The 16,226-nt window shown below is 44.7% G+C and overlaps 1 protein-coding gene across 8 annotated transcripts in view; it reads right to left on the bottom strand.

The window, feature by feature from the left end:
- WDFY3 (WD repeat and FYVE domain containing 3) overlaps positions 1–16,226 on the bottom strand; it is a 190,970-nt gene that overhangs the window by 142,188 nt on the left and 32,556 nt on the right. For 6 of the 8 annotated variants that reach the window (XM_084518366.1, XM_084518370.1, XM_084518367.1 and 3 more), the window contains exon 2: positions 7,732–7,823. The exons of the other annotated variants lie outside the window; for them this stretch is intronic. The gene's annotated coding sequence lies outside the window, so the exon portion shown is untranslated. The remainder of the gene's footprint in view (positions 1–7,731; positions 7,824–16,226) is intronic. 8 annotated transcript variants of the gene reach the window in all.

The raw sequence follows: 16,226 nt of genomic DNA, 5'->3' as shown, positions 1-16,226 counted from the left end.
GAAACCTGTGTGCTTGGTTAGCATCCAGACATCAACCAAGGCACAAATGAAAAATGTTTACTGCTAATGCAAGAGCCATGCTCCACAATGGGTGAAGTAGCAAAGCCTTCCCTGAAAAGTTATTCTACCAGAATCAACAAAGAGCTGTTATTAGGAACAGGGATGAATACTCTGGCCTACTTCACTTTGCAAGCAACAGAGGGAGATGGGGAAGGAAACCTGTGAACTGCGAGCAAAGGGCAGGCTGTTACAGCTAAGCAATGAGGCCATATTCTAAACGTGGTGGTCCCATACAGCCTGTTCAGTAATCACAACAGTGAATATAACCACAGGACGGATACATTTCACTAAATAGTCCACCAGATGTTTTAAGCAGAGGAGGCTATTACACAAAATGGGCAAATTCTGTTTTCTTTCCCCCCAAGAGCAACCTAAAGCATCAACTATCTCTAGGATCCTAACAGGATTTTACATTCCAAAAGAACATTTTTTTTTCTGCCTTTAGGAAATCTTCACATGAAGGAACACCAAGTGGAAGCTTGCTGTCTGTGAAAACTGCCTTGATAAAGCTGCCTGCATCTAATAACCTGGAAAAGAGATGCAATAAAGTCATCCTACTGGCATGTGAATGACTGGTGCAACACGATTCAACTCTCTACTACAATAGTCAGAAAAAGTGCATCAGAAAGAGCAAAGCATCAGGGAGGGGGAGACAAACCCTCAGCCCTCCCAAAATCAGCATTAAAATCCTGGTCACAAACACTTGCTTATTTCTGAAGTGAGAGGAACTAAACAAAGGTGAATGACCACAGCTTCTCTTAAGCTGCATGGTCAGACCCATTTCTGAAGCCTCTTGTGGAGTGAGGAGCAAAGACCAAACAACAGGTGGCAAGTCTTTCCTTACAGAAAGCAGCTCGGGCTCCTCACAAACTCGCCAGAGCCTCTGCTGCTCCCTGACTGACAGGCTGAGCCTGTAGGAGGGATGCCAGGCTCACAGAGCGGTGCCGGGATGGAAATCACAGAATCACAGAATCATCTAGGTTGGAAGAGACCTCCAATATCCAACCTCTGTTGGATATTCAAGATAGTCCAACCTCTGACCTAACACTAACCAGATTTAGAGCTAAGCTCTAAATCTAAATGTCTTTTAAAGACCTCCAGGGATGGTGACTCAACCACTTCCCTGGCCAGCCCATTCCAATGCCTAACAACCCTTTCAGTAAAGAAGCTTTTCCTAATATGCAACCTAAACCTCCCCTGGCAGAAATTTGCAAGTTCCCCCCCGCAACAGTCTACAATTACTGGCAAATTCTCTGAACTTACAAAGGAAGAACTGATAAGCACCTTTTACTGGCATCTATCTGCTTATAACTATCAGCTTTTCTCCACTGAATAAGCATCAGGATAATATTAACATTACCCATCTCTCTATCTTTGCAAATTACAATGGAAATGCCAAACCACAAAAGTAAGACAAACCAAAATAACCTACCCCTAAACAAAACCAAACCAAAAGAAAAATACAATTGCAGATGGCTTTTCACATAGAAAGGCATGTGAGATGCCTTGCCATCTTCTGTTCATGACAACCTCCCCAAGAGTCTCCGGACTCTAATAAAGCATGAAGTGATCCAAAGTCTTATCGTTCCATGGTATCATATTCCTTAAAAAATGTAATCTGAAGACCACATTGTTCTTCCTTTAAAAAGATGACCACTGTATGATACAGAAATTTATATATGATGATGAAGATTCTTAAAATATGGGCATATTGCAGGACATGGCTCTTCTGAGCTAGTGTACCACATCAGAGCCACAAGACTCCAGTCCCCCATATGTCCAAATGCCACCTAAGCGATTAAACAGCTACAAGTAATTAAATAATCTGCAATGCAGATTAAAAACTGCAGACCCGTAAAGCAATACTAATTGCTCAGTAAATGCATTCTTCAGGTTCTCCCCCGTTCTTCATTTGAGTACTTAGCACTGCTGAAATTGGTTTCTGGTATTCACTTGCAGACTGGCTAAATGGCAAAAGGGGACACAGATATTCTTGGGCAATAATGTTGGTCTCTCTCATACAGAGAGAAAACAGCAACATAATCTCAAAACATTCCTGCTTATCTAATTTCTTTATCACAGAATCACAGAATTTCTAGGTTGAAAGAGACCTCAAGATCATCGAGTCCAACCTCTGACCTAACACTAACAGTCCTCCACTAAACCATGTCACTAAGCTCTACATCTAAACGTCTTTTAAAGACTTCCACGGATGGTGACTCCACCACTTCCCTGGGCAGCCTGTTCCAATGCCTAACAACCCTTTCGGTAAAGAAGTTCTTCCTAACATCCAACCTAAAACTCCCCTAGCACAACTTAAGCCCATTCCCCCTCGTCCTGTCACCAGGCATGTGGGAGAACAGACTAACCCCCACCTCACTACAGCCTCCCTTGAGGTACCTGTAGAGAGCAATAAGGTCACCCCTGAGCCTCCTCTTCTCCAGGCTGAACAAGCCCAGCTCCCTCAGCCGCTCCTCGTAGGACTTGTTCTCCAGACCCCTCACCAGCTTCGTCACCCTTCTCTGGACTCGCTTGAGCACCTCCATGTACTTCTATGCCCTTTATGCCAGTACTAATGAGTTGGTATACATACTATTTACCATAACTACTTTCAACACTATTTTTCTTATCCTCTCCTTTCCCCATGTTCTTCTCCTGGTTAGCAATAGTGCAAAAATTGGCGTTGCATTTCACAGTAAATAAATGCTTTCTTGAGAAAAGTTTAAGAAATACGCCACAAGATAAAATAGGACAGCTAAGAATCCCAAAAGAGTGAGATTCTTTTGAATAAAGAAAAAAGCAAGCCTACTGCAAGCAGATATAGACAAGTTACTATTGTAATATGATGTTTTTCTCCAACACTGTTTCATTTCTAAGAAGTGTCCAACAGAAGCTGATTACAAATCCTCACAGCAGGACTACTGCACTTGAGAACAGCAGCTTGTATTGGCTGCATTTTGAAAACTCTTCACATGACCAACTTAAAGACAGTATTTTCTTTCTGAGATAGAACACTAGGTCTAATTTACCTGTTTTTCACTTACTTCTTAACAGTCAACAGCCTAAACAGCTAAAAATTATGCACAGCTAGTTAAATATGCATCACTGTACTTGGACTGGATCTCGGCTTGTAGTTAATTTCAGTTTCTCTTTATACAAGTATGGACAACTCCAGAAGAGACTGGCAACAAGAGATAAAGCTTACCAGCAGCACTTCATGTAATTACATGTTAGTTGGGGATGAGGTGGGTATGTGGGGGGTGTTAATGCCAACAAATGCCAGTAGCTTGTATTTGTTCAGTCTTTCCCTACCTGGACTTCTTCACACTGAGCACAAGCATCTCAGCTTTGGGATCCTCTCCTCCAAAGGCATGAGGTGCAGGGGACAGGATGCTCTGCTGCGGGCCCCCCATGAGCCCCCTGGCTCATGGCTGGGTGACACCCGCCTGCGAGCACAGGGCTCTGCCACCACATAATGGGCGCTGCATGGACGGGCAGAAACAGGCTTCCTCCGCTGGCCTCCATCCTGTCATGGCCACCTTCGGGAGCAGAGGCAGCAGCAGAAGGAGCCGCACAAGGGCAGAAGGACAGCACTCCTGGCCGGGAAACACGCCGCAGATGAGAACCATGCACCACAGCTTGCAAGCCCATCTGTACGGCAGCATTGCCTCCCCTTTTCCTCATCCCCAAGTAAAGGAAAGTTACTGAAATGGCAGTTAAAATAAACTGATTTATTTTGGAAAAAATAAAACAAGTAAGATGGTGTGTAATTTCTTGTTTTGAATTCAATTTTCTATATTTATTTATGCACTTACTATTCCAGCTTGCAATACTACTTGTATGCACAGCATCAATAACTATGCAGCAGCTGATTTAGACTAACACTGACAATTTTTGTGCTTTTTAATAAAAAAAATATTAATTCAGGTGTTATCATTTCCCAGAGAAATGCACATATCAATTGTGGAGGAATGGTTAAGTGAAGTAGGTCATGTGAATGTTGAGCAGCTAGGAGGTCGCGAGCTAACAAAGTATCGAACACAGCTCATATGAGCCTGAGAAAGTACGTAAATGCAGCCTGGGAAGGAATGTACGTTCTGGGAGGTTTCAGGGAGGTTTCAGGTACAAGGACATGATATCTGTTGGTGGTCTGGGAAAGTACTAACTGTGTTATTTCGGTTGATGGGAGTGAGAAACTAGCTGATAAAATAGAGAAATGTACTAACCAATCATGAGCTTAGCTTTTGCAATATGTATGAGCTAATTATATTGAATTAGATAAAAGACGACTGAGCTATCCAATAAATCGAAGTTCACTGATCACTCATATTGAGCGTCTGTGTCTTCCTTCCGTCGACAACAAATGTCCTCGCAACAATCAATATGTTTACTCATGTAATGTCTCCCCACTTTACCTGCTCATTCCTCCAATAATAACCTCAGGTACAGAAAGTAAATTAGGGCAGAAGCCACAGCTTCCTGAAAACACTCTTCCAGTCACTGGATATCCATCTGTGCCACAGGAGGTACTTGGATTATTATGGATCAGAAGAGGGCTATGGCACAAAGCAGAGAGCTGCAGTCTCTTGCTGGCACTTCTGTCACCTATCACACAAGCAGTGGAGTTGATGTGTTTTTGTTTTTTTCCTTTTTCTTTTTCCTTCTCCTTCAGGTGACCTCTTAGCAATGCCAAAGAATTAACATGATTTCTTACAAACTCTCAATCTAAAACTGCAATATCGTGTTATGATATGCTATATATGCTAATGATATGTTATATCATGTTTTGTTGTTATTTCACATGGAAAAATTGCTACCCATCAGAGTTTGGCCTCCTAGCACTTGGAATAGTTATTGCTGCACCTACAGCAACATGCCTTAGAGATTTCTTCAGGCAGATTTTTGTGTTATAATGGAATCACAAAAACTCTCAAGCTAGGTTCACTGTGCTTCCAAATTGTTTTAACTAACTGGACATAAAGACTTACCCAGGTACTGCCTAAAGCTCACCCTGCACAGACTATTGCTTATCAACAGTAGCTCCTCCCATACCTTCTACTGGGGACATAAGATGCGGCACAGATCATGCACAGCATCCTCACTCTTCCAATTATCCCTCTGGTGCACAAGGTGTCTGCAGTCTATCTAACTTAATTTGCAGTTTTGCCAAGAAAACTTTTGCAAGGATACCAGAGAGAGAGAGACATATTCCAAAATGACAAATAGAACAGCAGCAGGGATTACAGAATCAGAGAGCATCATCTCCATGAGATTAACCTCAATAGAGATAATTATCCCCTCGCTGCACTTCACATCTGTAAAAGATTATGGCAGCACCAATAGACAGGAATGCGTCAGACGGTCTTTCAGGCATTAGTCCATCAGTAGCAAAAATTATTGATGCAATGTGAAATATTGCTGTTTACCTCAAAGGCAGTCAGTAAATCCATCTTCCAGCAAAAACTGACAACTGTGCAATGTGTGCTGTGTATGCAGAAGCACAGCATGCAAACGTCCCTTTCCATCACTGGGAGGTTAGGACAAAGCAGCACGCCAGAATTCTCCAGACCCATCCCATATAGAAAACGTGGAGGTTGCTATCTTATTCTATGAAAGCTCTGTAACAATACAATCGTTCCTCCCTGGTGTTACATTTTTGTTCTGTGACAGACTAAGTGAACTACTGCCAATCAATAAACGTTAGGTCAAAGTCCTATAGGCAAAAAGGCATAAGATGCTGAGTGAAGCTCTGGCAACTCCTACAGCAACCTAGCAAAAAGGATGCTTAAATCATTTTTTCCCTCACACATACATCCTCAGCTAGACAAAGAAACACATGTACCATGAGCACCCCATGCAGTTCTTCTCTCCCCTGGCTCCACCCTTCATGACCCTCCAGCAGCTGCTGGGCAGCAGTCCGGGTTCTGGACCGTGCACGCAGAAACGCAAAAGGAGAAGCAAGGCTGCAGCAGCAGCCCACCCGCGGCTTCAGGAGTCAAAACAAACTGCTTGAGCTGTATTGCACAACACAAAAAGAGGGAGGCAGCCCTGGCAAGCAGGCAGGAAGAACTGCCCACTGCATGGTACCTGCCTTCTGCTCTGACACAAGAAGAAAATTCCTTGACTTCCACATGTGCATCTCTGTGATTTCCAGAATCCTCAAATTAAAATGCATAAAAGTTAACATTTAAAAAGTTAACGACATGTCGTGGTTCCGCTCGAGTGGGCAGCCGAGCTCCACCACAGCCGCTCTCTCACTCCCCCTCCTCAAAGAGGAATGGGGAGAAAATATGTGAAAAGGGGCTCAAGGGTTGAGATAAGGATGAGAAAATCACGCAATAATTATTGTAACGGGCAAAACAGACTCAGCATAAGGAAATAGTAAGATTTATTGCCTATTACTAACAAGCGAGAGAAGTGAGAAAACAAAGGAAAAAGCAAACCAAAAGCACCTTCCCCCCATCCACCCTCTTCCACCTCCTCCCCCCGAGCGGCGCAGGGGAACGGGGGAATGGGGGTTATGGTCAGTCTACAGCACTTCTTCTCTGCCGCTCCTTCTCGGTCACTCTCGTCCCCTGTGCTGTGGGGTCCCACCCACGGGATGCAGTCCCTGATGAACTGATCCAGCGTGGGCTTCCCACAGGCAGCAGCTCTTCCAGAACTGCTCCAGATATGGGTCCGTACCACGGGGTCCATCCCTCAGGAGAAAACTGCTCCAACCTGGCTCCCCTACGGGCAGCAGCTCCTGCCGGGTCACCTGCTCCTGCGTGGGCTCCTCTCCACGGGCTACAGGTCCGGCCCGGAATCTGCTCCGGCAGGGGTCTTCCACAGGCAGCAGCCTCCATCGGTGCAGGGCCACCTGCTCCACCGTGGTCTCTTCCATGGGCTGCAGCATGGAACCCTGTTCCACCGTGGTACTCCATGGGCTGCAGGGGGACATCCTGCTTCACCATGGTCCTCACCACAGGCCACAGGGGACTTCTGCTCCGGCGCCTGGAGCACCTCTCCCCCTCCTTCTACACTGACCTTGGCGCCTGCAAATCTGTTTTCTCACTCCCTTGACTCTCCCGGCTGCTGTCTGTCACAGCGTTTTTTTTTCCCTGTCTTAAATATGCTCTCACAGAGGTGCAAACAACATCGCTTATTGGCTCAGATCTGGAAAACAATGGGGCCCTTCCCAAACATGGGGCAGCTTCTAGATCTTTCTCACAGAAACCACCCCTATGGCTCCCTGCTACCAAAACCTTGCCACATAAACTCACTACACGACACCACCTCCATTCAATAGTAGGTTTCAATGCTTTCTGTAATTACTAAAGGACAGCAAAGTACCATAAAAGAAAAGGACATGGGAAAAAGAGGCCATCTAACTCACTCAGCTAAATATACCTAGGTTTCAGACAGTGCCTGACTTACTGTGCTACAACAAATAAATATCAAGCGATTCAAGTCAACCAAAAACATGCAAAGACTTCTACATAAATCAACAAAAGCCTTAATTTTGGTTGAGTAGAGCAACTTTAAACCATCAGCATTCAAAGTATGCCTATATTACCTCTTTTTCTATGACAGGCAAATAAATCGGTTCATACAGAATATGTTAAAGAGTGTGACAAATTACAAATCTAAAGCCAATTTTCATGGAAGCACTTAAGCATTGCCATCACTAACCTCTACAGCATTCCTGGGATCAGGGCAAACAGCTTCAGAACAGTGCCCATTCCTTTTTGAGGTTTCTCTTCAACACCAAAGCTCTTTGTTCGCTAGAGAAAGTAAGATGAAAACAGGTTAGAATACAAATATGTCAAAGAAATCAGAGCTCTGCCATTTTGAAATCAAAGATTAGTTGCTCCTAGAACAATTGCAGTTTCACAAAGCTAAGAAATGTTTAAGTAACTCCTGGAAAAGGAACTGTAGCAAACACGAAACTGACACTAGCATTATCATCCCAGTTTCATTTAAGACATTCAAAGCACACAAACTGCTGAAAGAGTTCCTGTCAATTGCAAGGCCGGTAAGTAATGCAACAGCCACTGATCAGCAAGAGCACCCTTCTGAGCAACTAGGCGATTCCTCATCATTATAGGAAGGGAACAGGAACTAAACTGAGCAAATGTGACACTACTGAACTGAACTGACTTTCCCTTGCCTTTCCTAGTTTTTCTGCCTCATTTTGCAGAGGTATAAAATGCTTATTGGGTCATCTAGGATTTCACAAGTGGATGCACACAAACCAGCAACAGACAGAGTCTCAGCTCCTCCCTGTGTGGCTCCAGCAAGCAATCACATTGAGATGTTCCAGCTAGCCCAAGTCAGTTGATAGAGGCAGCAAATATAGCTTAATTTGCTGTTGCACCTGGCAAATAGCTGGGTACCTTGGTGATATACTGTGCCTTGGTTAACTAGCTATGTGATAGCAGACTTATTTCACCCGTGATTCCTAATCTGCTATGTTTGGCATCAGTAACACAGGTGTTTCTACATTATGGTATAATATACAATACAGACATATCCTAAATGAACAAGGAAAACTTAATAATAATTAAAATAAAAATCTATGTCGTTAATTTTAGTTTGTATAGTAAAAATAACAGGGAAGATCATAGGGGGAAAAAAAGAGCAGTCAGAAGAAGCAAGCACACTATCACTGTACCTTAGAAAGGCTTTGCAAAAGAGGTGGCATTAATGTGACTCATTGCCTGGAGAAATCTTGTAATGCTTCATAACTACAAGTTTTTGTTACGACACTTGTATGCATCCAAAACTAAATTAACTTGCTAGCAGCCCCAAGATTTCAGCATCAACAGCCAAACCAGTCAGTTCTCTTCTAACTTAATCCTCCATCCCCATAAAACCCCTGCTACTCCTAGGATGGGAAGGGAGCACCACTTGGGACTCTTGGGAGTTTTTGAACTGTGTTTATTTCCAGGTAAGACCTGAAGCCCTTGCTTGCTGAGTAAAGCCTAGCTTTCAAAAGGGCACTTGTACTTTAATCTAGGAAAGTGGAAGAACAGACTAGAAAAAGATAGTGGCATCCACCCACCGAACAGGAAGCCAAGTGTATGAGTTTAATTTCCAGTGGGATGCATTTCAGGCACTGCATGCGCTCACCCAACAAACATGCTCAACAGCATCCTCACAGCTTCAGATCATCTGCACCTCCCCTTCACAGCCACAGGGCAGCCACTTACAGTTACCATTTCAGGAGGTCAGCTCCAGCAAAACAGCTGCTGTTTGACACAACCTTTTTCTGCTACGGACTATGAACTACATTAAATACTATCCACATTTCTCCGACACGGTCCAGCTCAAAGCAAGTACCCTGTGGCTTTCCAAACCACTGGCCTCTGCAATGCTTGTGCCTCCCAAAAAGCAGGGCGTGAAGATGCGAAGCAGATGCCATCCTTTCAACCCAGCTGTGTATGTCTGCACTCTCCTGATAAACTAAGGCCAGCATACTGCAGATACCGCAGAACCTGGTCTTGCGTGCATCACTACATCCATGCTCCCAGTTCATGCAGTTCTCTTGGACACTTCTTCACCAGTGCCAAAGGCCAGGCTCACACCAGGCCCAGGGAGAAGTGGACATCCACAGAACCACCCAACAGTATCCTGGCCTTGTTAAAAGAGGGAAGGCCTCCCTCTTTTCATTCCACCTGTCATGCCACCGCTCACTTATATGCCACCATCTTGCAACTGTTTGTAGGAGAAACATCAATTGACAGCCTGCACCAAACACTGCATGCACATCAAGTGTGAACCTAGAAACTGGACTGCAAAACTCTGGCATGCAAGAAATAACGCGAGCAATTTTATTTTTACCTCCACAGGAGCCTGTAAGTACTTAAACTAGCGGTATAAACAGTTGTCCCTTTTGTCATGGGAACAGTTACTGGGACTGGGTCAGCAATAAATCTCAACACAGATACTTCACTGCAGTTTCTATTACAGCTTCAACTGCATTTCACTCTCATGAACTTTAGTATATCACAAATAACCTCTTAGGTTCAAAACCATAGATTTTAAAATACAGACATAGCAAATCTCCTGTATTGGCTCCAAATCAGACCAGACTACAATTATGCCAGCTTTAATTAACACTTACTATATTAGCAAATCTCAAATGACCAGTTACACTACTAGTACCCAAAAACCGCAAGCTTACTTGAGCAGAAATCAAATCAGCATTCAGCATATCAGCATATCAGCATATCAGCATATCAGCAATTCCTCCAGCTTAAGTTTATTAAAAAAAAAAAAAAAAAAAAGAAGAAGAAAAAAACACAGGAAGTGAAAGCATGGAGACAGCTTCTACCCCCCTTCCCCCCTTCCATATGCATTGCTTACTTGGTGTAACAGAAATAGGAAGAAATCTTGTGAGAGCACTAGGGAACCAGTCTTCTAACCAGGTCTGTGAGAACCAATCTGCCCAGTTTATGAATATTGCCCTCATACACGTGGAATATTTTCTCTCTTTAAATCTTGATTCCCCTACACTCACCCTGCTTCCATAGTATAAGTTCATCAGGGCCACAATGGCCTGAGAAACAGTTCATCACAAAATGAGACCGCTCTAACCTGCAGTCCCAAAACTCACTAGAATGGGGCAGGAGAGGCTGTGTAAACGTTGTTGACAAGAGCTAAATGCTTTCCTCGGTGCCAGAAGTAAACCACTCCTCCTTTAATTACATCAAATCATTTTGAGCACTGGCCAAGCTCAAATTCTCTCTGTTGTCATCAGCAGAATTACCAAAAATGAGTTCAAACCCAACGGTACACCCCATGTATTTTACAACAACAACAAAAGGAGCAAGGCAGCTCAGAAACTTTTCAACCTTGAGTATGCCAGGATGCTGACATCAGCAGAAGAAAGGTAACTAAGCCAAGTAACTGAAGAGCTCATTTTTCAGCCTCCTAGTCACAAACAGTGATGCTCTGCAAGTGCCTAGCAGAGTTCAAGCCACATCAGGCTCCTCACTTCCCCCCCAAAATGATGCGGCAGGCTCAGAAGCATCCCACAACATAGAGAGCAGAGTCTGAACGGGTCCTTCAACTGTACTACGCTTGGACAGGAACCGTGCTGCAAACTCTGAGAAATTAGAACCATTTCTTTCCAGTCTCAATAGCATGGCCGATCTTGGTTACTTCCCACTTGATGAAACCTCCTCTGCAAAGGATAAACACCTCTGGGAAATCTAATGGCACATAAAGTGCAGAAAAGAAAACCTATCCTCTTTGTTTCTGAGAGATGTGTGTTCTCCAAACAATCAAGACCCAAGCTGACCTGTCTTACCAGATAGTTAGGGCACTCAGCCAAGAGGCCTGTGTACACCCTCCTGACCCCACATGTGGAGCACACCTCCTCTGACCACATGGTGAGCACACCAGGGGCAGCACGGTTGCTCGCCCCACCAACCGTCCCATGCACTCTCCTCCACAGCCGGGGCACAGGACAGGCCCGGGAGCTCAGGCTGCTCCAGGCAGGCGGTAAGCATACAGGCAGCTCCTCGCTTTCCCACTAGCAGCCTGCTCAGACCCCAGGTGTCCCAGAAGTTGCTGAAACCCAAAAGGGCAGAGAAGCACAGCAAAGAACCAAGGTAGCCATTTGGCACTAGGTGCCTTCTCATAACTATTTCAGAATTGTATAAATAGCTATTACATCATGAAAAACTAAGTGATGAGCAACAGGTACTGCCAAATGCCACCACATCTCCACCTGCAGTGCAAAACAAATACCTTAACGATGCCTCAGCCACCAGAACACATCTGCACTTACGTACACATACACAGTGTGCAAGTCAGCAGACACCAGCACAACCAAGAAGCCCCATAACCACGTCCTGACTCTCAGCCACTTCATTTTCATGACCCACCACTGAACCCTGGCAGCAAGCACATCCATTGTTTTCCAGACCATTCAGAAAAAAAAGCTTGAGTCACTGAAAACACCTCCACTCCCACGCCAGCCTTACATAGAGCTCCCTGCTGCACTGAAGTGCTTCTTTTAAGTTTAAAGGGTTAACGTATTTTCAACTGTCTTGCCAAAACATAATATTAGGGTGGCCAGCTTGAGCATAACTGATAAAACCTCAACCGACACTTCACAGTAATTATCACCAAATTTAACAAGTATTTTCTTTTTCAGAAGAGTCCTGACCTATGGGCATTCCTTGAAGAGTTTATATATGTAGTCTGAATTATTATGTAGGATTACAATTATTATGCAGGATTATTCCCCCCACCTGCAGCAGAGGAATAAATTTATTTCTTTATTTAAACTAGGCAATACATTGAGTCAAGCATGCATTACAGTAAACACAATTTTTGTTATAAACATCTTACCTTTTGTTAAAACAAGGTGTATAGAAAATTGAACTTGAACTGCTGCACTTCCCAACATTGTTCTTTAGAATTGATGGCAGTAAGCATAAACCCATTTTTCATGATACAGAGTCAATTTCTGATTTGGATAATTTCTCTAAGCAGCCACTGCTTCCTTCCCCTTGTTCATTTAAGTACTTGGCTTGCTAAGACACAAAACATTTGTGCTCTGGCACCCCACTAAATATTCTACCCAGAGTTTTAGCTGTGTTTCTATTTTTATTTAGACTAAATATCTCAGTGCTTTCTAGACAGCATTTCTGAAGTTTCACAAATAAAATACACTTTGCTTGCTTCCCTTGCCAGACACCCTGCAAAAAGATCTGAATAAAAAAATCTCAGCAGTCTCAAATCATTTGGTTCCTGGAAAGAAGTAAATTGAGCAAATAACACCACAAAATCCACTCACGTTTCCCTCTCACTTCTTAAATAAATAAATAAATACAAACACCACACAGGTTTCCAGCTTAGCTGCATTCCCCTCACTTAAGATATTTTGTGAATATTTCTCTGTGGAAAAGGTACGTTTAGTTTATCAAGTAGTTACGTACCATACTGGTACATACGTGCTTACGTAACATACAATATAAAACTAAGAAAGCATCAAATTTCTTCTGTTACACACTACAGGCACTCAAGAGAAATCAATTCAGATCTCAACAGCATTTTTTCTACCTATTACCATGTTCTGCCAAGTTACACAAACGACGTACATGTTATGTCAGAGAAATGTTTTATTACACATAAACAAAGTGTTTCAGCAAGAGGTTAACAAGGCATTGATGTTGAAGCCTAAATCAGCTGCTGATAGAAATTAAATACAGCACATGAGTGCTGGTACTTCTTGTTCGAGAGAGAAAGATCTGCTTCTTACTGGAAGAAACAAAAGGGAAGACAAGCATCACATCTGATGTAAATCCAACTTTTGCCCATTATAGCAGAGGTGTGCATTCAAGCACTTGCTCCTTCACATGGTGAACCACTGGCACACTTTCAGATGCACCACCAGGGACATCAATGCAAAGCGCATCTTCAGCCAGATGAGGTGAGAGGTCAGCACCATGCGCTGCCAGCCAGAGCTGGTATCCTAATTCTCACATAATTTATTTCTTATCATTAATGAAGGTAACAATATTTTTGTGCTGTACACAGAATTTGAGAGAAGGGATGTGAATGTGAACATCACCTTCCCTATGTACCTCCAGCTCTGTTTATTTTAATAGCAGGATTAAGTTGAAAGTTATTTCCATCTGGGAAATCATTTTCCAGAGATTTCCCTCTGGGAAAGAATAGACCTTAAAAGTCCATAAGAAGGTCAGCTGTGTTAGGTAAATAACAGAGCAGTTCAGTCCCTGGCTACCTCCAAAGCCCTCGTTCTTAACGTTTTCTCATTCACTAGTGCTGCTAAACCAAACTCTGTCAGGAACATGAAGTACCTAGGTATTGCTACAGTGTTCGGCTTTTTGTTTTTAAACCCAAGTGTTTGCACTCTAGCCATACTTCCAAATGAATATATACTTCCAAATTAAGACTCCATTAACCTTCCCTTGCTCAAAAAAAGATCATAGAATCACAGAATCATCTAGGTTGAAGAGACCTCCAAGATCACCTAGTCCTAAATCTAAACATCTTTTAAAGACCTCCAGGGGTGGTGACTCCACCACTTCCCTAGGCAGCATGTTCCAATGTCTAACAACCCTTTCGGTAAAGAAGTTCTTCCTAACATCCAACCTAAAACTCCCCTAGCACAACTTAACCCCATTCCCCCTCGTTCTGTCACCAGGCATGTGGGAGAACAGACTAACCCCCACCTCACTACAGCCTCCTTTGAAGTACCTGTAGAGAGCAATAAAGTCACCCCTGAGCCTCCTTTTATCCAGGCTGAACAAGCCCAGCTCCCTCAGCCGCTCCTCGTAGGACTTGTTCTCCAGGCCCCTCACCAGCTTCGTTGCCCTTCTCTGGACTCGCTCAAGCACCTCCATGTCCTTCTTGTAGCGAGGGGCCCAAAACTGAACACAGTACTCGAGGTGTGGCCTCACCAGAGCCGAATACAGGGGGACGATCACTTCCCTAGCCCTGCTGGCCACACTGCTTCTGATACAAGCCAAGATGCTGTTGGCCTTCCTGGCCACCTGAGCACACTGCTGGCTCATATTCAGCCGACTATCGGCCATCACTCCCAGGTCCTTCTCTGCCAGGCAGCTCTCCAACCACTCATCTCCCAGCCTGTAGCTCTGCTTGGGGTTATTGCATCCCAGGTGGAGGACCCGGCACTTGGCCTTGTTAAACTTCATGCAGTTGACCTCAGCCCATCGGTGCAGCCTATCCAGATCCTCCTGCAGAGCCTTCCTACCCTTGAGCAGATCGACACACACACCTAACTTGGTGTCATCTGCAAACTTACTGAGGGTGCACTCGATCCCCTCACCCAGATCATTGATAAAGATATTAAAGAGGACTGGCCCCAGTACTGAGCCCTGGGGAACACCACTAGTGACCGGCCTCCAGCTGGGCTTGGCTCCATTTACCACAACTCTTTGGGCCCGGCTATCCAGCCAGTTTCTAACCCAACGAAGTGTGCGCCAGTCCAAGCCAAGAGCAGCCAGTTTCTCGAGGAGAATGCTATGGGAGACAGTGTCAAAAGCCTTACTGAAGTCAAGGCCCACTTACTGGGCCTGATCTCCTGGTTGCTCCATGAGCTTCCCTGGCACTGAGGTCAAACTGACAGGCCTGTAGTTCCCCAGGTCTACCCTCCGGCCCTTCTTGTAGATGGGCGTCAGGTTTGCTAGGCGCCAGTCAACTGGGACCTCCCCCGATAGCCAGGACTGCTGATAAATGATGGACAGTGGCTTGGCCAGCTCCTCTGTCAGTTCTCTCAGTAGCCTCGGGTGGATCCCATCTGGCCCCATCGACTTGCACACATTCAAGTGCCGTACCAGGTCACCAACCAGTTCTTCATGGATAGTGAGGGCCACATCCTGCTCCCCCTCCCCTTCCACCAGCTCAGGGTACTGGGTATCCAGAGAACAACTGGTATTGCCGCTAAAGACTGAGGCGAAGAAGGCATTAAGCACCTCTGCCTTTTCCTCATCTCTTGTAACTAAGTTTCCCCCTGCATCCAGTAAAGGATGGAGATTCTCCCTACTCCTCCTTTTTGTGTTGATGTATTTATAAAAACATTTTTTGTTTTCTTTAACGGCAGTAGCCAGACTGAGCTCCAGATGAGCTTTGGCCCTTTTAATTTTGTCCCCGCACAGCCTCACAACATCCTTATAATCCTTTTGAGTGGCCCGTCCTCTTTTCCAAAGATCATAAACCCTCTTTTTTTCTCCTAAGCTCAAGCCACAATTCTCTGTTGAGCCAGGCTGGTCTTCTTCCCCGCCAGCTCATCTTTGGGCACGTGGGGACAGACCACTCCTGAGCCTTTAAGATTTCCCTCTTGAAGAGTGCTCAGCCTTCCTGGACTCCTCTGCCCTTCAGGACTGCCTTTCAAGGGACTCTGCCAACCAGTGTCCTGAACAGCTCAAAGTCAGCCCTCCAGAAGTCCAATACAGTGGTTTTACTGGTCCCCTTCCTGGCCTCACCAAGAATAGGGAACTCTACCATTTCGTGGTCACTCTGCCCAAGACAGCTCCCGACCACCACATCTCCCACCAGTCCTCCTCTGTGAACAGAAGGTCCAGAGGGGCACCTCCCCTGGTAGGCTCACAGCTGCGTGAGGAAACTCCTCCACACTGAAGGAGGAAAATGCATCAAGGCAAACAGTTCAACTTCTCATAGATCCA

Source organism: Aythya ferina, assembly GCF_964211825.1.
Source record: "Aythya ferina genome assembly, chromosome: 4".
In the NCBI taxonomy this organism is placed as follows: Eukaryota; Metazoa; Chordata; class Aves; order Anseriformes; family Anatidae; genus Aythya; species Aythya ferina.
This window is presented reverse-complemented; position numbering and strand designations above follow the sequence as displayed.